The sequence below is a fragment of the Lonchura striata genome, chromosome 5 (assembly GCF_050655825.1).
Source record: "Lonchura striata isolate lonStrDom1 chromosome 5, ASM5065582v1, whole genome shotgun sequence".
Lineage (NCBI taxonomy): Eukaryota > Metazoa > Chordata > Aves > Passeriformes > Estrildidae > Lonchura > Lonchura striata.
The window spans coordinates 60,988,563-61,011,262 of NC_140707.1; the positions used below are offsets into that span (position 1 = coordinate 60,988,563).

Sequence of the window (22,700 nt, forward strand, 5' to 3'; positions counted from 1 at the left end):
TTTATTCTTTGTCTTTATGCATCAGGCTCAGTCTGAAAATTCTTCCTAGACTGTTCTACCTGTCTTCTTGAACTTCTGCAGGTGTTTTGCAAACCATGCTGATCTGTGGGACTAAAGTGAGGGAAAATTCAATCTCTTCTGTCCTTCTGTCTATGTAAATAAGCCATGATACATGCACGTTACTTTCCTTCTCCTATACCTACTAATTTGCAATGTCTGGATCTTCCATTAAATGTCTTATGATTTCCATATGTTTAATATTGTGCACAAATAAGTTTAGTACTTACAAATTAAACTGTCACATGGAAAAGATGAAATTGTGAAAGCAAAGGAAAAAAAACTCAGAGCTATAAATTGTGATACTGTCTGGTCTCAAAGACAGTGCTAAAAAGGTGACTTATTTTTCCCTTCATCAGGATATGAGAAACATTTCTTCCAATTAAGTGTGCAGCATATGTAGCAATCCAAATCATGGAGGTGACCAGGTGATTCCTGCCCTCACTCACTCCAACATAAATCTGGTTTTGTGTCCTGGAAGGGCCTGCTGTGAATTTGTGCTAGAAAAAAACCTAAGAATAGTGTTTGAACCACTGCCATAGGAAGAAGCAAAGAACCAAACAGAACATTATGAAAATGTCAGTGTTCATTTCTTTCCTCAATAGCTATGCACAACGCCCCTGCTCCTTCACAAAAAGGAGCTGGAAGGTCACTGTCATTTCTGGTCTTGAAGACATGTGTCACTCATTTCCAGCCTCTTCTGATATTTGACAGTATGGACCTGCCTGGAGCACAGCAAGAATAAAGGATGACACAGCTCACTGAGCAAAATTTCATTAACAATTTCCCTCCTACTCAAATAAGAGCTCACCCCTGACCCTAACATGTAGAGTTTGCTACAGAAGAGGTACTTGTGAGGGCTTCAGTTAATGCAACCCAGCCTTTGAAAAAGCCAGGTCTCTGTCTTGGAGGAATGCTTGAATTTATAACAATCTTTGACAAAATGCTACATAATCTGTAAGAGAAGAAGTGGGCTGCTTCAGCAGAGTAGGTCATGATTTTCATTGTCTTGTCTGATCTGAGTATATTGCACCAAGTGAATCTAAAAGCATTTTCAGTGAAAACCACTGCATGTCTATCAGTTATATTTGTGTGCTCATACTCATGTCATAATTAATAGTTCACTCAAAATTTGCAGATTAGATGCTATGTTTCATTTTGGTAAAACAGGACACTCCATTAACAGTTTAATTACTAGCTTGTCCAGGATATTCTGTGTTGCACTAAAGCCTGATACTTTTCCTTTTACTGTAACATGACCTCTTCAAATGCTACAGTTGGAACCTGTCCTGACACAACACAGATTTTTTTCTTCATGACAAACAATGTTGCTTGGGTTAAGCAGTTTCTAGATTCATCAAAATATTGTATCATCTGGAAAATTAGTGCACCTTTAAGTTCTGCATCCAGGTCATTTACGAAGATATTGAAGAGCACAGGGCTGAGGATGGAGCCCTGTGGAACCCCAGGAGTGACAGGTCCCGAGTTTGATGTCACCCCATTCACTGTAACCCTTTGTACCTGACTTGTGGGCCACTTGCTCAGCTGATGTGTAACATGATTATCCAGCTGTGGGATGGACATTTTGTCTAGAAGGATCTTGTCATAGACAGTATCGAAAGCTTTACTGAAATCTAAAAATATTATATCTACTGGCTTCTGTTGATCAGACAGGTGGGTTACCTTGTCATAAAAGGAAATTAGGTTTGACAAGCAGGACTTTCCTCATGAAGCTGTGCTGGCTGTGAGCAATGACTGTGTTGTCCTTCAGATGTTTTTCAGTAACTCACAGGTATTCCTTATAGCAGGAAAGGGTAATATCAACCATTTCTTGAGATAAAAATTAAAATAAAGCTTAGTATTACTTTATTTTTTGGTTTAAATTTAAAATACAGTCTAAAGACAGTTGTGGTGTGGGAGTGGAGTAATTTTAAACAAGTACTGTCTTATGTTGCTCTTGATTGTAATGTTCTTAGTAACTGAGAGGAGAGAGTGGTGACTGATAAATAATCAATATCTGCAAGACCATATAAATAAAGCAGAATATTAAGATGAAAGGACTCAAGAATCAAAAGAGATTTTGATATAATTCCTAAGGAATTAGATATTTCCTTTGTTGACAGATCTTTTTTAAAAATCTGTCATCTTTCTAACCAATACTTACAGTTATTAAGAACTCTCCAGCAGCAAGCAACTGAAAGAATCTGAAAAAAGGCTCAGTTTCCCTTATTGTTATTTCTAAATATTAGAGATAGGCATATTAATTTAATTTTAAATTTCTATTATTTCTGTAAAGACTATATTAATGTAGACAGTGGCATAGGAGTCTTAAAGTATAAGATAAGGCTTGTATGGGGGAGATCTGTTCAATGTGGGCGACCTGTCTCCCAAATTCAGTTCTTATACTCCATCTTTTAATTTATTCAGAACGCCTTTGTAATTCACACCCTCTGATCTTCTCTTGTATAAATCACACTGTACCTCCTTATTCCTTTGGTAACCTCATACTAGTACCTACCACAAGGTGCCCAGAAATGAGACAATTTTACATTTTAATTCAATAGAATTTCACATTTCATCACCTCAACGCACTGCATGGGATTTGCACTTTGAATTCAAATTTAACCCAATGAGTGGAAAAAGGCAACAGCTGTAGGGCTTATATTTCTCTTGCCCTAGTAAATAGGGTTCAGGAAAGCTTTGAACTCCACAGAGACAGATAAAGAATGTCAAAGAACACATTATGAAAAACAGATCTCTAAAAAGTTATAAAAAAGGGTATCAATACAGATACACCAAGTCTCTTTTTCCTTGAACAATACTTATAGAGAATATAGAATTCTTCACTTTCCCTCCATTTTTGACTAAAATGGCTCCAGTGTTAAAAATAGAAAGAGCACACCTATACTTTCTTTAACCTAGACTAAAAAATTAGATCTGCAGCTCTGAATGTGGGTAAAAATCTCAATGATTTCCAAGGAAACTGTGGCTGTGTTCCTCTGTATGCTGGTCACCCTTAGTATCTGACCAGAAGGTTGATGAGCAATTCCCAGTGCCTGTCTACAGCCTCCAGTATAGATTCACTGCTCCATTACAGACTGTAACTTCAATACCCACAGCATTTACTGAGGGTGGGCAACTACAGACCTGGCCCTTAATTGCATCAGCCAGCAAAAAAAGAGGTCTTTGGAAGAGTGACTTACAAAGAATTTGGATCCAGAACACTCCTATAGGACTCCACGCCTGCCATATTGTCCTCTGTCTTTTCTCCTGTTTACTGTGATTTTTAAAGATTATTGTTTACCTGGGAAGAGAATTCAGTCAGAACCATGAAATACAAGTACTCATCAATGTTTGCCAATAACCAAAGGGTAGTAAATAAGGTATTAGCTGCAGAACATCAGTTACTAAATGCCTGGAGAGTGGCCAGTCTGGCTGTAAGTTTGTATTCCTTTTCTCCCCTGCTGTCATTTATGTCAATCTTGAATGGATTCTGTTTTACTATGCAGTGGATTACACCCAGAGCTTATGGATATGAATATGGGTTGCTTGATTTGCTCTCTCTGATCATGCTCCAGTGGTATTAACACTTGGGGTCAATCTGGATTATCCCATGTTTAAAAGATGGCAATTAAACACTTCAATTCTTAATTTCTGAGAATTTCTTCTTGCTTATATGAGGAGCTAAAGGAATTGCTCATGCAGACTTACTTTGCCAATTTCTTGTTGCTGGTGGGCTCGGTAGTGCTAAAGGGAAAAAGAAATAAGATTGTTGCACAAGTATTCTCCCTTGGATCTGAACAAGTTCCAAGGAACTTAAAGGTTGAATGGGTGATTTCACTTTTCAGAGACATTTTCTCCTTCTGTGTTGAGACTCCACAGTCAAAATTAGATAAGATGCAAACCTAAAGCAAAGTCTGGAGTTCAAATTTTACCAGTTTTGTGTTTAGAAAAGAGCCTAGTTTGTCATCACAGGCGGTAAGGGTGACTGCATGTGAAACCGTCTGGGATACCACCAAGTGAGAAGGAACTTGGGACCCACTTCCAAGCTGGAAGAAAAATGTAAAGAAAAGCAGAAGGCTATCTTTAGCATGCCAAGTACATTAGATGAGAAGATGAGATCATCCAAAAGGTATAGGAGACTTTCCTCTAAAATATATGTCTCTGATGTCATGAAGGAGCTGGTGTGAAAATTTGCTAGATATGTAGTAGCTCAGATATTTTTGCTCACTATTTATTTTTATCCTCAGTATGTTAACTAGGAAGATAGTGTCAGAACTACACAAAATGAAGACACTTTGATTAAGAAAAAATATTATGAAAAAGTATAGAAATTATTGTGAGAAACACTTTATTCAAAATATTGCTAAATCCCCTTTCTAAATACAATGGTTTAGAACTCAGGTCCAGTCAGGATTGAACACAGCAACTTCAAAGGCCTTGACCAAGTGGGTGGAGGATAAATGAAAGAAAAATGCCTGCTTAAACTGACTGTGTGTGACCTTTCCTAGGACCAGACTATGAATTCCAAGTTTGACCATAGTTTTCTGTGCTTTTATGAAGGCCGGGATTTTTATCTATAGAAAGAACTTTATGATATAACTAAGTGGAATAGAGTACATATTTTCTCTGTATTAAGAACAAGATAAATCAATGATTTTAAAGATTACATTATTCTTTTCTCAAGAAGACACATTGGAAAAATGTGTGACCAGATAGCAACTACATGTCAGTACCAAGGTTAAATTTAGATTTCCAAAATTTGTTCCCCAAACTTTCTGACTGTATGCAAGAAATTCAAACCACCCAAGGTTGAAAATAGCCCACACAATCATAGGATTCCAAGAGGCCATAGTGCCTACAAGTATTCTCAGCCATTAAGGTGTTAATCAGTGTATATACTGTCTCATCTGCATCGAAAAAGCTCTGCAATTAAAATTAGAACTTTTATGTCTGATCCCCAGCTTGCTGCTATTCAAAGCTCCTATCTGCATACACTGGGGATGGAAAAGGCCTTTTGAAAGTAAATAATTGGAAAAATTAGAGGGATTTTCGAAGATTGCAGAGCTTCCCTTTAGGACCAGTCCAGGAGCCCTGTCCTTCTGTCAAAGTACAAATTACCCCCATATGGTGATGACCGTTCTCTCGATTGTAATTTATTCATTATGCAGAGTGCCGAATACCAAATGGTTAAAGCGCAGCAGCAGAACAATGGAACAGGCTTGGGAAGCTAATAAGTGTCCAATCAATGAGAACCTAATGAACTATAACATGTAATACTTTATAAGGCATTCAAATTAAAAAGGGGAAAAAATCAACAATGATGTAATATCAATTTACTTATTCAAAGTCTAATCAAACAAAATAAGCATCATTCTCCAAAAATACAGTCATAACTGACATTTGGGGAGGGGGAATGAGTGGAAGATAGGATCAAGCCAAAATTCCTTTAAGAACATAATTAGTACTAACCAACTGTCCTTATTTAATGTAAGCTCTTTGCACCAAACTCTTCTGGTGAGGTAGTAAAAAATTGTAGGGATTTTTTCCAGTACACAGCCTTTTACCTTCTATCCTAGAAGCCTCATTTTATTGTGAATTCCATTACCACATTTTCAACCAAAGGAAAAAAATCCTGAATCTGATTGTGTAGAAATAATAACAATTAATAGACCATAGACAAGGTAATCTCAAAAAGGTCTTTCCTAAGCAGCCAATAGGCAAAACATATTCTGGATAGAGCTGTTTTCATTTAAATGCTGGCAAGGAAGCTATCAATTCCTTCCCCAAAATGAGGAGGTGACGGCAGGGATCCAGGTATCCTGTCTGACAGAGCACTTCTCTGGCTTTGTGTCTGCTGGGCTGCTCAGTCAAGAATCTCTGTTCTCCAGTCTTCTTCCACTGAGACACCCATCATTAAATGAGAAATTTCAATTAATGTGTCTCTGAATTACTGTTTCTGTGTATTTTTTTTAAAAAAGATTGTTGTGGGGTTTTTTGTGGTCCTTGTTGGTTTAGGATTTTTTTGTATTTTAAGTACCCTTAATCCATTTTATATTGGCTTCTGTTGCCTACCCTGACAGAAAAGGTGCCAACAAGATGGTTCATTCTTGACTCAGCCAGCTACACATATTAGCAATTCTCACAGCAGTTGCCAAGTATAACTGTACATTCTCCTCTTTGAGAGTGACTGTAGTTTTCTTTTTCCACAGCAGTTGACATTAAGTGTCTTCTGTGTTTCCTGCTGCTCTTGCTCACATGTGATAGTGTTTAGTGTCAGCTTCACTATTTCTCCATTTCTTTTTCTGTGTCTCTTATCTCTTATAATTTTCTCTATTAAAAATAATAAAATAAAATAAATCCCTATTCTCTTTTATAATTCTGTGCTTAAATTTGATGACAGGTATTTTGGTCTCTAGACTTCTGCTTCCAGCTCTGCCACTGATATTGTGGTCTTTTGCACTGGTCACAGGAATGAAGTCTCTGGATTGCATTGCAGGAGCCTTGTCTGTGGCACAGCAGTGTTAATGAAAGGAAAAACCTGAATTATGTGTCACTTCAAATACATGGTCATAAAAGGTTTTGACGCTGTCCATCCCCAGATGGGCAAACATTATTAATAGCAGTCATGCATTTCTGAGAGTTTTCTTATCCTGTTTTAGTACAAAACCAATAATAGCAAATTACCCCTGTACAGTTTTCAGAGTTGCAATTTTTTCCATGTCTTCAGGACCACAGTAACTGGAGTAGAAAACTTCTGGGAACCAGGAGTAATCCTCTGTGTTGTAAGACAAACCTCTCTTTCATAAGCGAAAGGAGACAAAAAATGGATATTGTATGCATTCACGTGTATTAGGAATATGGGATGTAACTGATGCTCAAATGACTTTAAAGTCTGGCTAAGGAGCTCACATTAGTGAAATGTCCAGCAGCCAATGAAAAACTTTTGAGAAATCTAACCAAGTATTTCAGTCTTTCTCAGCCTGTCTCATATTCATACAGAAGAAAGTATGCAAATGCAGTAAATTGGAGTCTGACTGAAAGAAATAAGTTATTATTATTTGACTATTTCCCTTTTTCTTTTTTCTTTTATTTTTTTTTACATTTCTGTGTTATTTGTTGGCTCACAGATCTTTATTTTTCTTTCTCACACCTTACACTTTAGCAAGACAGCCTAAAAGCAATTGCTACAAAGATTATATTAACAAAAGGCACTCAACAATGCAGGTGTGTGGTGCAGTATAACAAAAATGAAAATGAAACTAAGAAAATCCTGAAGCAAAACCCAAAACAGAACTGCTTTGTTTCCCAAATTAACATCATACAGTACAGACAGGGAAAAGCAGTGAACAGCTATTGCACTGCAGATAATACAGAAAAGCTTTTCTTAGCACAATGTAAGCAGTACTCCCATCCCTAAACTGTCAGATGTAGGTGGGACTTAATGTCCATCACACCTTCCTCATCCCCTGGTGTTTCCCCACTGGGCTGACCCAGAAGAGGCACTCCTGAAGCCAAGGGGGAAGGCATAGCACAGAAGGTTGTAACACATCCAGTTTAAAAAGAGCATTATCAAGCTAAGTTGTCATTTTTAACTGCCCTTCAGGGACTGTAGTGGAATCTCAGCCCCTTTTTATTGAATGGAAGCTTTGCCTGTAACATTAAAAACAGAATAAGTACTTTTGACAGTTTGACTGAGGTTTTTTTTTTTCTCTCTCTTACCATTATTACTGTTTTAAAGTGTGCCACAGCATACAGGGTTAATGATATAAAAGCTCCACATAATGAGATAAAACTGATACTGAAATAGTGTCCCCTTACTGTAGGAGGAATCTGCAATCAGGACTTCCAAGCACATGCAAAAAATAACTCTTGGATCAGTCTTCTTGTCTTCCAGTAGACTTGGCAAGAAAGACAAGCCATATGTGAAGCCAGCCATATATCAGTTATGTGGTCTTAGATATTTGCAATAAAACAAAGGACTTTGCTGTCAGCTCTCCTGATTTCATGAAGCCTTAACAGCTCACAGCAATGTCCTTTATTAAAAGCCACAAAGTTATCCTTAGACATGTGCATTTCTTAGAGAAAATATTCTCTGAAATAGCTATTTATGATTAATTCCATCAGGGAAAGGGAAAGACATGAAAGGACCTAATCAATTTCAGCCATACTGAATGCATCTAGATATAACAAGTGTAAAAACAATTAATAAGAAAAGCAGTAATACTGAGGGGGTGGGGAGAGTGGAGGAATTAAAGCACACATGCACAGCAAGACAGTAAGACCAAGAAAATCTTTGTGACAGTGATGTGGATGCCCTGGTAAATTAAGTGGAACTAAGTCTTCATCCCCAAATTCCTCCTGGCCATTTATTTAGACATTATTAACTGGCAGTTTCAGATGGGGATTGTGTTAGGAGTGGGTTCAAAGAAAGAATTTTATAACAGGGATTCTTTTAGCAGCTAATTCTGGGTGGACAGCCTGCACATGAGGAACCAAAAGGAAGGCTGGGGAATAGTTCAGGGTGAGCCATGAAGTGAGGTCAGGAGCTAATGAATAGCTCACACTCCAGACGTGCAAAACCATGTGGATGGGAATGGCTCTGTGTGTGTGATTATTCACACATGTGGAGTTCAGTGTGTGCTCAAGCTCAGGAAGAGAACTAGTAGTTTTATTTGATGTAGTGGTAAAAGGAGCCAGGGAAGGGATTTTAGAAGTGAAGTAAGGTGATTATGGCAGTGTTTTTCAGAACAAGCCTTAAAGAAAAGGCTTAGGAGAAAGGAATTGTTACCAAAAAAATACTATGGCTTATTATACAAAGCAGCAATGGCTTTGGCGAAATGTTTGTTTGAATTTCAAGACCATAATAACAAATTCTGGTTTTTTTACTCAAATATTATCATCTATTACAATATAAAACCAGTTAAACTCAAATGGACAGATTAACATTTCTGTTCACTTTGAATTACTTTTTTATAGTGTACTTTTTGTGCACACTCTAAGTTTTTTAATTCTCTGAGCTTTCTCAACAATTAGGTCCAAGAAAGTGAGGCAGTTCAGCTTACCCTGTATTCTGTCTCAATGGAATTAGCAGTTTACAATGACATCTGTACTTACGGACCTTGCTATGTCATGCAGGATTTATACTTTCCTTTATAAAATTTAAGAAGGAAAAAGGCCTAAAATTGACTCCCATCCCATCCAATTTTTTTAATCCCTCTATATGAATTCTTTGAAAATAATCTCTTTAATCAGATTATGGATTCAGATATTGGTGCGATATTTGCTTTACAATGGGTATCTCTAACTACTGTCCTACTCAGAATTATGCTGTTTCTGTGCACTCAGTACATAAAGCCTTAAGGCTCTGATTCAGGGATACTGCTATAGCTAAATTTAAAATTTATATCTCTAGACAAGGCAACAAATTCTATTATACAAATATTTGAAACTATCACAAGGAGAGGAATAGTATAAATTAATCCTTCACTCAGAAGTTGCACTTGCAGCTCTTTGCAGTTAATTTTCATTATTTTTCCACCAGGGAACAGTTTCAAGGAACTATTATACTAAGCATAATATTTTAAATTAACCTTGGAAACCCACCCCCACCCCAATAAATATCATTTAACATTCATTGTAGTAGAAATATGTAACAGACAAAAGAGAATTTTTTTTTTTTTACTTCTCATGAAGGTATAAAAATATTAGCAAATGTTCAGATCTCCTCTATTCATAATATTATGGGTCAGATCCAAGCCAAGTGGAGAGGTCAGTGCTCCATCATCACAGCTTTAAATCATTATGGGCTGTAGGGCATAATAGCCTGTGAGGAGGCTTGGTTAAAAGATGGGAAGGAAACCTGGAAAAGGTTAATTACAGCACACACACCACTTGACAGCCCCTTTTCAACGTGATTCAGCTCAGCTGTGAATGCTGCTGTGTCCTCAGCAGAAGGAAGATCCTGCTTGCTGCCACACTGCTTTTCCTCACCCCCAGGCTGGGACATGGTTTGCCCACATGAATGCATCCCAAATCCAAGTGCAGTGTCTTTTCCAAGACACTGTTTTGTGTGTTTTCCAAGGGGTGCACCTGTTTTGTTGTGGGTCTGGTTCTTAGAGCTTCCTGTCCAAAACCTTAATGCCCAGCAACTTGACAGTTTGGGTTGTGTTCATTAGGAAGCCTACGGATTTTTCTTGGTGGGGGGAATGATGAGGGGGGTAGGTAGGATAGAGGAAGAAGCATAAACAAAACAAAAACTTAAGCCTGTGACTAATTGGCTGAAAGGATGTGAGCAATTCCGATCCACTTAATTGAATGTGGGCTCAAATTAAAAAGAGTAATTGCCTTCAAAACTTTGCATTGCAGATTGCTGGCCTCTTTTAAACATCAAATGAAATCCTTCAAGCACATGTGTCAGTGGTACTGCTTTCAGCATTGATGGTTTTATTTACAAAATGAATTTTCTTGAAAAAGGTGGCTTGATTTTGGCTGGAAATTTCCAATCAAGGTCATGCCTTCTTACTGCTGGCAGCTTTCCAAACATTTTCGAATCAGAAGATCTGAAAATAGTACTTTATTTTTTTTATGTAAAAATAATAGTATTTGAAGCCAAGGCTGTATATTTTTACACAAATTTTCCACTGATTTTGCGAAGTGCCTTAGTTGAGCAAAGGCTTACCTGTATTAAACATGAATAACTAAGGAGTAGATGGTCAAGGAGTTCTCATATGAAAATACAGAGCTCAGTTATGAGGCCTTTTTAAATAAAAATATTGGATTAAATTGCTTTGTCTACACACTGACATTGCAATTTATTCTTTATATCAAAGCAACATCCACAACTTCTAGCCTCATTGTGCTCTGCACAAAAACACAGAACAAAAGAATTGTCCTACCTCTCAAAATATTTCGCTGGAAGAGCAACAAAGACCCTTTGTTTGCTATTTAGGCGAGATTGGTGGACATCATCTCTGAGCAGAAGCTCTGAGAATAAGCCTTTTCTATTCTTTTCCAAACATGTATATTCATATTTTCACATGAGTCTGCTACAGCAGAAGGACTCTTAAAGAAAAGAATCAAGCAGAGCAAAAGGAAAATATTACTTTATATTAATAACAAATGGAGTGCACAATGCATTCCACATACAAAGGTTACCCATTTGTGGAGCTGGAAGCCAAGGGCATTTTAAAACTTAAAGAGCCCTTAAATAAACATATTGGTTTAAGTACAAGGCAAATATTCTTAGCTCAGCAGGTAGTTGGTATCTAAATCACATTCAGTCTTCACATAAATACACATGTCAAAGCATTTATCTAGTAATAAAAAAAACAACTCTTAAGGAATGCAGTTCAGATAGGGAAGTGTCAGTTATTTTGCACATTTCCTATTTCCAGCTCATTAGTTTCAGCTTTTGACAGGGGTGGAGCTGAAAGAAATCCTGTAGAGGTTTTTCTCTCCTCCCAATTTCACATGAATAAACAGAGGGAGGGAGTCCCCTGCCTGTCTGCCAGGCTCTTATCTATCATATTTAGATGCTAGATGCTGTCAGATTTTAGATAGTGATGCCTGTAGGTATTGCCAGTTACTGGGAAATTAAACCTGGACTAGAAGATAGTCCTTTCCTTTCCCAAACTGACTTTGCTTTAAGAGTAAGTTTGGACATCCTTCAAAAATGTTGATGTCCAGACAAAGGTGACAGGACTATATTTCTATCATTCATTACTTGCACCTGATTTTCTGTTCCTCACTCTGTCTTTGGTGTCTCAGCTGCACTCCATGTGCCTATTTTCTTTCACCTACATTCTTAAATTCCTCTCAAATCCAGATCCTCCCACTCCAGAAGCAGTAGGTGTAAATTTGCACTGCTGATTTTTGTTTAAAATCTCCTCATGCAAGATACCTCCCTGAGTATTAGAAATTCTTAGAAATTCAGTGTTTTCATTGTTAGACACATTTTCCCTTAATTTCCCCCAAAATATATTTCAGAAAATGAAGATGTTTCTCTAAGGACAAGAAGCAGTGAATGTAGGAGATATTTCTATACAATTCCAATTCTTGGAAGATGTCCCTCTGATCATGAAAAACCAGGTCAGCAATTACCACCCTTGTGCTAGATATGGCACCTTGTAACTGACATAAGATAAACACATGGACACACTTTTCCCTCCCAGAGATAAAGTACACCCAGCCACCAGGAACTGCAAAATGGAAGTCTGTGTGCAGCCAAGTACTGTGTTTCAGCTGAAGGTTGGTAACTTCCATCTGAGGGAGGTAACTCCTTGAGATGATCTGACTGCCATTACCCCAGCATACGTTTTGGTGTAGTCTCTAAGTGGTGTAGCTTAATATCATACCCACCTAGCTTATTATTTCTTTCCTAATCTTACCTGCATAGGTTCTGTTCTGATTCGTTTTTAGTGGAATCCTTTAAAATAACCTCTAAAACTAAAATAAAATGTGTGTGCATATTTATCTGTGTACGTCTTCTTGTGGATGTGTAGGCATCTGTGTGTTTGGGTTAGAGAGGGTAAAGACAAAATCTTTTCAGACGTCTCTTTGAATCTGAGAGATCTTAAATGTTACTTTACTCACGTGGGAACATCCACACATTTGGATCATCCTTTGAAATAACTCAGTGTGGATCTTGAGGTGCTTTTACTGCACTACACAGGAAATATTGCAGCAAAAGGACTTTTATTTGAGGGTCAGCTGGAGCTTCAGTTTGGTCCCTGTCATCTTCCAGACTTGTTCCTGTAATTATTTTCCTAAAGTGTGTATGTTTCTGAAAAGAAGGTGATTTGTTATTTCTTTTAAAACTATTTACCACAGCAGGTATAACAAATTACATTTGTCATTAATTTTTAGGATAAGTCTGAATTAAGTTTTAAATGACAGCAACAAAGGCCACGGCCTGCATAATTTTTCTTTTGGGCTCAAATCTCAAATTTGTTGTGCAGCACCATCATAAAGGGGTGTAACTTCCTCCCAGATTTTTGAGCAGTTACTAAGTATGGCAGCTGTGCAGATCTGAAGATGTTCTATGACTTTTCTCTTTCAGGTACCCAGGAGATCAGGAGTCTGCCCATTGTGGTTGATGAGGCATTTTAGTGTGCATCAATGCAGAAATAGACCCAAAAGTAGATCTATTCTTAAGAAAGAAAGGAATTGGTGATACAAAATTCTCTTTACTTTAGAGTAAAGCATAGACAGAGGCTCATCAGTCATACAAGATTATCATTATGAACTTTTCACAAGGTCATGCAGTGATAGGACAAGAGGAAATGCCTTTCAACTCAAAGAGAGTAGATTTAGGTTAGACATAAGAAAGAAATCCCTCACTTTGAGAGTGGTAAGGCACCAGTACAAGTTTCCCAGAGAAGCTGTGAATGTCCCAATGCTGGAAGTGTTGAAGGCCAGCCCGGATGGGACTCTGAGCAACCTGGGCTAGTGGAAGCTGTCCCTGCCTGCCACATGGACACTGGAATGAGATTATGAACACTAAAACAAAGTGGCATATAAAAATTATTTGGTGCTTTCCCTGTTTTGAGTTTTCAACTGTACTGTTCAGATTGGGAAACTAACAGTACCTAGTAGGAGAGTAAGTCACCTACACATGACTAAAATTTAGTTTAGAGCCCATGAGACAGAAAGATGAACCGTGTCTCTTGGGTGTTTGAACACTGAGTTGGATGAAGATGATGACCTAACAGTAGCAGAAATATAATCCTACCACAGTCGATCATTTTTCACACATTCCCAGTTGGTAGTTTGACATGCAACTGGAAAGAGTTATTGTTTTTCACTGTTTTTTCTCCCCTTCTCTGTTAGCCAAAATAGCAAAACCATAGCATCAGTGTTGTTTGAAAATATATTTATGTTTGTTTTCCCTATAAAAAGAGATAATAATGTTATGTTCCAATAATATTAAGTTGCAATGTTATTTGCAAGATTGCAGAGCTTTTAATTTTCTGATTATTTCCACAGTGGGAGTTTCAGCTCAATTTCAACCAAGACACTTCTATCTGTTTCAGTTATTTTTTTATTACAGCTAGAAGCAACAATAATTGCCTTTAGTGTATGAAAACATGACTGAGGAGACAATTGTTGTCCCTAAAGAGTAAAGTCATCAGCATACATTTTTGATGTAAAATTTTTGTAAATTAATTGCAAGATCCTATAAATATTATATTTACAAAAATTGTGTTGTATGTTGTCTTCAAAGCAACAATCTTTTTTTTTTTTTTTTTTGTAAACTATGCTTCATACACACTGCATTTCCTGAGGCAGAAAACAAAAACATGGAACAAAATATTAGCCTTCTACTTTTGTAATTTTACATTCTGCTGCTTTTCTTTTCCAACTCTAGGTTTGGGGTTTTTTTAATATAATTCTGGAAGTATACAGGAAATAAAAAACCAAAACAGTAACATGCTCAGTAATCAATCCCCATTTTTAGTGTTTTACTATTCAGGTGATGAAAACCCCCATAAATATATATCTCAAGTCTTAAGGCAGTGGATTTGCATATAATTTGGTCATAAATCAAGAAAATAATTCATGATATTGAACATTTTGTGGAATATTTTTTCCACAATTTCTACAAAAAAATGATAACATGAAATCTTTTTTCTCTAATGAAAAAAATTCAACTTGAAGTATTCCAATCCAGTTATATCTTGGAATACTTATCTATCAAGACTTCTAATGGAATTCACTTCTATGGCCACTAGATAGAGGAACCTGACAGACTGTCCAAGAACAGGAACTACAGTTGTTAAAAGCCTCTGAAATAACTTGGGTTGATGCCAACATCAATAAGCGCAATTAAAATTACACTACTTTGTTTCCATTTTTCCTACTAGAAAATTAAATATCAGGTTTTTTTTTCCTGTGGAAAAAAACCAAAAACCAAAAAACCAATCAACCAAACAAGCAAAACCCCAAACAAACAGAAACAACTGGATTTTGGGTTTAATCAGACTAGCATCTTTTCAGTTGTGTTAGCTACTTCTCAGTGTGGTGTATCCTGTGTAACCCAGATGTACAGAAATTTCATATGATTTATGAGTATACAGGACAGCACTGAGGCACACATATTATGTCCTTTTCCTGTTGCTGCATTTGAATACAGAATGAAGAAAATATTTTGGATAAAAAAAGCTCAGAGGCTTTTTTGAAGGAGACCTACAGTGTTACAGCTAACATCAAGAGCAGTGGTTAGCTCCAATAGACATTTCAGCAGATCTCCTCCAGTCACAATGGTGCTATTTGCTTTTGAGCAGGCAGCACATTGCACTTGTATCAAATAGTGCTAGCAAATTTGGTGCTAAAAAAAAAAAAATAAAATTAGAAAACCTAGGAAATTCATTATTTGGAAATCGTACTTTCAGAAGAAAATCTGATCTCCAGAGATGATTAGGGATCAGACTGCACAAACTACCAGAAATATCTGAGGACACCATTTCATGTCTTTGACAACTTCAGAGCAGGTCAGCCTGTGATTATTTACTTGTTTGTTTTTGAAGCCACATTAGCAGAAGGTGCCTTTCTAAGGTAGTGATAGCAACACATTTTCTCACATTTCACTGGAGACTGGTGTGATGCAAGGACTGCAGCTCACCTGCCAGCACTGGAGGGAAGGTGGGTGTCCTCTGGGGCACAGAAATTCATCTCCAAGTAATACAAATCAGAACAATGTTCTTCCCTGTCATAACACCATTGCAAGCAAGCTCTCAACATATTTACCAACTCTATGGAATTAACCAATAATATGCTGATTAGCCAATAAGTATTAAGTCATCTTTTGCCTCAGAAAAGGATCATTATATACCACTTGGAAAATACTGCTGGCTTCCAATTGCATCCACTATAAACAAAGCACGGTGCTTCAGTGCTGATAAAATCTGTATAGAATTTTAGCCCACAAGAAGATAGATATAATCTATATCTCTATCTATGTCAACTGTCTATATATTTATATGAAATTAACTAGGAATAGGGATAGTAGTTAAAACTTAAGTGATTGTGCATCATCTGTCTGCATTCATATTTCAGTATTTAAACATGTTTCATCACCAGGAATATGAAAAGGTTAAACAGTAGCAGATTTCCTGTGCTAGATAACTTAATGAAAAACATTCAGAGTGTTTTTTAAGAACAACAGACTCATGGATGGCAATTTTTAGTATTTTTTTCTTCCCTTTTTTCTGGTTTTGTTTTTACAAGGAAAATGTAGGCAAGAAAGAATTTGCTGTAATTCTTCCTAATTGCTCTAATGCATTTTATTTTATTTTAGTGTTCTCAGTTTATAAAAACAATTAGCATCAGTTTGTTTTCATTTTTAATGGAGATAAACTCATTCTTTTCCTCCTGAAAAACTTCACAATATGGTTGGAAATGTCAGCAATAATTAGACAAAATGCTTGTGAAAACATAAAATAGAAACAATACATCTTTTCATAATGGCATCAGTTTGTCTGATTATCTCAAACAATGTACATTTCCAACTGCCCAGGAGGGTCATTAGAGCTTATGAAAATCAAACTCTCTTTTTTCTGCTTCATACATCACGGACAACAATATTGTCTCCAGGATCATTATATATTGCCTGGCTTCATAAATGTATGTTAGACTTTCTTGAGCTACAGTGAACCTGGAGCATGAAATGCATTCAAAAATAGAAACAACAACGGGAAAGAAAAGAGAAAATAATGTTATTAACTAAATAACCGTTACATAGAAATTATAAAAGGAAAGAAAACTTCACTGAACACAGTACCCAAGGGACCTTGGTTCAATTCTGTCTTCAGTCACAGATTTTCAGTATAACCTCAAGAAAGTAATTTCTACCCTATGCACAATGAGGGCCATTTGTCCTTTAAAGAAATGGTTGTGACAGCGCTCTCTTCTGAGCTTCCATCAAGGTGTGAAGCCTAATTCAGAAGTTTTTGTTATTCCTTTGAGATACACTCAGAGAAGTGTATCATTTTACCTTTTTTCCCATTTGTAGAAATGGGGCTAATATTCCCGTGCCCTCACTGGAGATCTTATGGATACAATTCATTAGTGTGTAAGAGGCATTCTGATATCATGAGGACAAGGGCCATTTAGTGTGTGAACATTTGGATGGAGTAGGAGGAACTAAGGTACAGTTATTACTTTACATCAAAAAAGTTTAGTATGAAAGACAATGGAAGTCTGATAACTTTATCATATGATCAATTATTATCCTGCACTCCAGGAAGCTTGAAAACTCTTTCAGAGATAACTTTTACACTTGCTTAGTTTGTTTTCTTGTAAGGTGTTGCAATATATTTGTTCTGTCCTGTAGTTTAAGCACCTTGCTTTTTCCCAGTGATCATGGGTTTTCAGTCTTCACTTGTCTCCTTGGATTCAGCAACACTGTCACCCAGCAGGAATGATGTCACTTTATTTTGAACAGGGTCCCAATATACCAGCTGCCAAAGATACCAAGGAGAAACTAAAACTTACAGCAAAAAAAGTACAAAAAATATGCAACACTTTCATTAAAAATTTTATGTCAGAACTTTTTAAGTTTTCAAGATCTCTATTTGTATCTGGAAAATATGGTCAAAAAAGCAAAAGCATGACAGAAGTAATCTGTTATAACCAAATCAAGACTTTTTCTTCTGTACTAGTAGTAGTGCACGTATGCTCTTGTAAATACAAGCAAATGCTTACCAATAATGAACTCTCTGTATTGGCTACAGTAGACATGAGGCTCAAAACTATTTTTAAATCACACAAAGGAATTAATAAATAAAATCCTTCTGGTAATTCAAATTTACAATTAAGCAATTCCTTTCCGCCAAGCCATCAGTATAATATACTGGAGCACATTTTCATTACTGATGAATGAATTTTCCCTGTCTCTCCACGTATTCTCTCACAGCTAAAGGTTAGATCTACCCTATCAGAGTAGGTTTATCAGAAGGAGGGAGAGGCTAAGGGACCAAGGTCCTGCTCTGACTACTCCTACTCTGACTAACTACTGCCTAGGTCTTCCATGGCATGTGAGAAGGGAGAAGTTCCTCAGCCTTCCCATTGCAATATGGTCTAATACACTCCAGAATAAAATGCTAAAGCTCTATCATCATCCTAAAACAGGGAGTTTGTTCCTAATTATCAGAAAAGAAAGCATAGAAACACTATGAACATAGAATCAGAATCACAGAAGATTGCAGAGCCTGTTCTAGAGACCAACCACCCTCTGGGTAAAGAACCTTTTTCTAACATCCAACCTAAATCACTGCTGACACAACTTCAGGTCATTCCCTCAGGTCCTGTCACTGATCACCCCAAAGAGATGAGTGCTTGTCCCTCCTCTTCCCCTCAGAAGGAAGTGGTAGATCGCAAAGAGGTCCCTCAGCTTTATCTCCTGTAGGCTGAACAGACCAAGTGACCTCAGCCACTCCTCATACTGCCTCCCCTCAAGGCCCTTCACCCTCTTTATTGCCCTCCTTTGGATATTCTCCAGTAGTTTAATGTGTTTCTTATATTTCGGTGACCAAAATTGCTCACAATATTCAAGGTGAAAACATAAACATGTTTATGTTTTGGTTCTTTACTTTTTCATATAGTTTTTCTCCTCCAGAAATTGCTGAGGACTTCTTTTAGTCCAGTAACTCTTAGTCAGTGACACAGCTCCGTCAATGTCATATGTCTAAACTTTATTTCACCTCTGTTTATATATGTCTTGTCCTGTGAAGATTAGTTGCCAGATTTTGCAGATTAGAACAGCAGAGAAGTCACAGTTCTCTCATGTCTCCTAGAACAAAACACAGTACAGAAAGCAAAGCCCAAGGAAAAACAAACCAGACTGAGACCTGAAGGTTCTGTAAAAAACATTTGCAAACTGATAATTGAAATAAAGATTTGATAAATAATCAATCAACAGCTCAAAATCATCAGAAACAAAAGGCCAAATCTGGGCCAAGACACAGATCCACACATGAGGCTTCCACATGGTAAACAGCCAATGTTTGCAGATGCACACAAGAGCAAATGTTGGAAGAAATATCAGCAGGGAGGGCTGGCCAGTTGTCGTCAGTCTCTGGGACAAACTGAAACAATAAGGAACGACACTGAGAGATGGGAGATGAATTTTCACTTTGTGTTGGCAGCACAGTGTAAAAGACATGTTACAAACTCCTGAGGGTTGTCCTCAAGCCCGTTCTGAAAACTGAAATCTGTCAGGACTCCTTGGTCAGTGTTCTCTGCCACACAGACCAGCCTGTCTCAGCTCACCAGCCTGCTGCTCTGTCTCTCTATGTTTGGAGAGGGTGAACCTCAAGAAGCTCAACTGTAACATTTTCTCATCAGCCTAATTTTTCTATGTCATATACTTGCTGATATTTTCCCACTTGTGTTATTTGCTTGCTGAAGCTTCTCTATTGATGGAGTTCAATAAATGGTGTTTGTCATCAGAGCAATTTGGTTCTAGTTCTAATTATAGCAACAAGCTGCTTCCTTAAAACATGTTATGGGTGTTTCATTATTTTAAATTGTTATCTTCTGTAATAATTACAGAAACAGTTGATCTTTTCCGAGAAGCCAGCAGCTGCAAATTCTCCCCTTTCAAATGTCTCATTTTAATAGGTGAAATATCAGGTAAAAATCAAATCAAGTTGTAATATACTTCTTCAGAAGAAATGTAAGTTACATTGCCTCCAGATTCCATAGGGTTACACTATTCAGAGCTACTGAACCATATCCCTTAGTGTAGATCATAACAAGCCTTATGCTGCACAGCTCAATTGTGAACACAAAGCCCCTAAATAAATCACACAGCAATGGCAACATTACAAATAGGACTATCAGAATCAAAGGAAGCAGACTGATGCATCTGAGAAGAGCCTATATTATTATTCTGCATGATTTGTTTATGTATTGTTGGAGAAACTGCTTCTCCCTCCTCCTTTCCCTAGTTCCTCCAGATTAAGAATGGGAATGAAAAGGGCAGCAGAACTCCAGAACAGCCTGTACACTTTAATCCTAAAATCATAGGAAGTTATGGTCTGGTACTCTCTGCAATGCATTTCACTAAACTAATTCAGTCTTCATCTTTATTCTGACACAATTCAACATTTGAACTCCTTTCAGTTTTCCCCTATTTCTAGCCCTTCTTCATAGTGATCCCTGAATAGAACGGAGCATAGCACACAGAGCAGTTACCAATGCTGCTAACATACATAGCATCATACTTTTGGCCATATTTGCTCAAAGACCTCTGCCTGTTTTAAGATGTGATGGAAAATGACTCATATTTATAAAATGCACAGAAGTGAGAGTTTTTTAATAGGGGTTAAGAGACTTTCTCCCCACTAAAACAGTTGTTAAGAATCAAAGAGGATAAGATTATGTTGGTGATGACAAATATTTTGTCAGTGATGGGAAATTCCTTAGTGTTTCTATAACATCTAAAATTAGTTTGAAGAAAACATCAAGGTTTTATTTATCTATTTATTTATTTAGAAATAGTTCTCTAAGAATGCAAGATAAATTGTATAAGTTGTATGATCTTGTGGATCTCTTCTGACCTAAATCACTGATGTTGTGTCAAATCTTTTCCATTATAAGGCAGAGACACATTTATCTCATATAAGCATGGAGCTAACTTTTTTTAAACATGGAGTTATCTCTTTGCAGCGATAAGGACTGAGCCCAGTATAATTTGGAAGACAGAGACTCAAATTCTCAAATAAAGTATTGACTGCAAATAAAAAACTTTATTTTCTTAAAGTGGTATAAACAAAAGCTAAATAATATTAAGATACTTTTTAATAGGTGCTCTCAAAATCCCTTAATTGATCAAATCTATCATATAAGACAGAAGGAAAAAAAGAGAAAAAAAAAAGAGGAAAAAAAGAAAAGAGAAAAAAAAAAGAGGAAGAAAAAAAAAGAAAAATATGTTAAAAGAAGAATAAGAGGTGGGAAAAAAGGAAGAAAAAACCAAACTACAAACCCTCAAAACTTAGAGCTCGGCCAATCAATTCAACACTCTTTAAGGAACCAATGTACCAAGAGTAGAATAATACAAAAGTTAATAATAAAAGACTAATGCTTCTTTCCCCCCCAAAAAAAAATCGAAAGCACTCCCAAACCTGTTTTAACCAATAAAGTATGATTTTTCAATTCTGAAGCATTTAAAGTAATGCTCAGATCAACCAGATACTTACAACTGTGGCTTTCTGAACTCCTCTTTCATTTTCCCTTTCTTACATGTCCCTCCCACTTTGCATCAGAACAATTAATATCTTTCCTTCCCTAACAGCTCTCTAGATAATTTACAGAAGCATTTGTCTATGTGGCCTAGAATTAAACAGAAACTATTAAATAGTCAATTCTTATCTCTTCTGTAGCATTAATGTCATGTTAACTCCTACCATGCCTTGCTGGTCTGTGGTATGTAAATGAGGTATCTTAAAGAATTTGTAATGTATTTCTCTCACACCCTCAGCACAGTCTCATGATTTAATCCAGAATGCAGTAACCCTGTTTTAGTTACAATTTGGGAATTCTTCTTTAATTGCTAATTTTAACATTAGTAATCTAAGTGGAAACCATAGGGAAAGTACAACACTCTTCATATTGCAGTAACTGAGTTGAAGTTTTGTTATTTTTGGTACATGTACGACATTCTATGATTTGCTTTTACAAACATGCATGAAAGAGACCTGAGGAAAAGTTGGCTGTGGGAAGGAGGAGGAGAGGATCAAACAGTGTGACTGAGGTGCATGAGCATACTTTGGAGCAATTTCTTACTCCTTCCTGTCAATTTTACTAGAACAATGTCTTCTTACTCTTTCTTGGAGGCCTAAGCACATGAGCACTCACTCACCTCTCTAAGTAACTGTGTTCAGGATCCCATTATATTCCATTATGATGATTAATGGCCTCCAGTGCATTTGTACAAAAGCAGCCCAATGCATTGGGAACACTTTGATCATCATCAGCACACGGCTCATCTCCTGTGGTCACATTAACGACATGACTCCAGCTACCATACAAAATTGCAGTGCTGGATCAGTGCAGATGTCATCAGATCCCCGTTCATCTCAGGGACTTCATTTTCCTCCTGAAATGCAGAGGTGACATCAGAAATGAGTCTTTTGACATTATTTTATTAGATAGAATCAACCTGGTAAGGGGCCAGATGTGTTGTGCCTCCTGAAGTGGCCAGCAAGCTGTGACCACACAAATGTACACTGCAACTGTAGCCACACTCAGAAACAGATTCAGAACCTCAGCAGGGCAAAGATGGGATAATGTTTAATTCTATTCTGCTCTGACCAGATTTGAAAGGACCAGGAGATGCCAGGAGCTAAGAGTCACAGCGTTTGTATAGTATCTATTCTCTAACCCTAATACAGCTTCTCTTTTTCATCCTACTGCACTAGGATTTATACAACTCCCTTCTGTAAAAATGTATGAATTTCTGCTCTGTCTCAGGCAATCAAACTAATAAATCTGCTGCAAGCTAAAGACCATGATTTCTTCTTCATGGGCTACATTCTGATTCCAGAGATTTCACTGGAAAAGGCTATAAAGCATTTTCTACTTCTCTTTCCAAGACACAGCCAGCACCTGTGGCCCATAGTGACCATGCAGCATGGTGTAGG

General features: G+C 37.0%; 1 long non-coding RNA gene across 5 annotated transcripts in view; it reads right to left on the bottom strand.

Moving 5' to 3' along the window:
• The window catches only part of LOC146767402 (uncharacterized), a 118,532-nt gene that overhangs the window by 39,102 nt on the left and 56,730 nt on the right, over nt 1–22,700 (bottom strand). For 4 of the 5 annotated variants that reach the window (XR_014955760.1, XR_014955762.1, XR_014955761.1 and 1 more), the window contains exon 3: nt 21,920–22,156. This is a non-coding gene — a long non-coding RNA (uncharacterized LOC146767402). Of the gene's footprint in view, nt 1–18,789; nt 19,143–21,919; nt 22,157–22,700 lie in introns of those variants that run through there. The other variant, XR_014955758.1, reaches the window with a different exon arrangement.